The sequence below is a fragment of the Etheostoma spectabile genome, chromosome 1 (assembly GCF_008692095.1).
Source record: "Etheostoma spectabile isolate EspeVRDwgs_2016 chromosome 1, UIUC_Espe_1.0, whole genome shotgun sequence".
Classification (NCBI taxonomy): Eukaryota; Metazoa; Chordata; class Actinopteri; order Perciformes; family Percidae; genus Etheostoma; species Etheostoma spectabile.
In genome coordinates, this window is record NC_045733.1 from 31,178,190 (window position 1) to 31,178,638 (window position 449).

The window sequence follows — 449 nt, forward strand, 5'->3', positions numbered from 1 at the left end:
TCTTTGAGGGTCAGAATTGTAGCTGATAGACAGGTTTTCAAATACTTACTTGCAGCTGTATCATACAAATAAATAGTTAAAAAATCATACATTCTGATTTCTGTATTTTCTTTATTAGATTATGTCTCTCACAGTGGACATGCACCTACGAGGACAATTTCAGACCCCTCCATGAATTCTAAGTGGGAGAACTTGCAAAATAGTAGTGTGTTCAAATACTTATTTTCCTCACTGTATGTGGGTAATATATAAAGTTTGTATGAAGTAAAACATCATTCATCCTCCTTACTAGTATCGTCTTTAGAACGTTTTAGTTTTACAATTTACTCATAACAGACTTTCATACTAACCAAATTAAGTCATTTGAGGGTAAACATAATTACATAAAGGGCACAAAGGAAACCAACCAACCAATCAAGTAATAGGTGATATAATTTACACATGAAAAA

At 32.1% G+C, this 449-nt stretch overlaps 1 protein-coding gene across 1 annotated transcript in view; it reads right to left on the reverse strand.

Moving 5' to 3' along the window:
- Positions 1-449, reverse strand: part of LOC116688077 (high choriolytic enzyme 1) — a 9,900-nt gene that overhangs the window by 4,121 nt on the left and 5,330 nt on the right. The gene's annotated exons all lie outside the window — the stretch shown is intronic.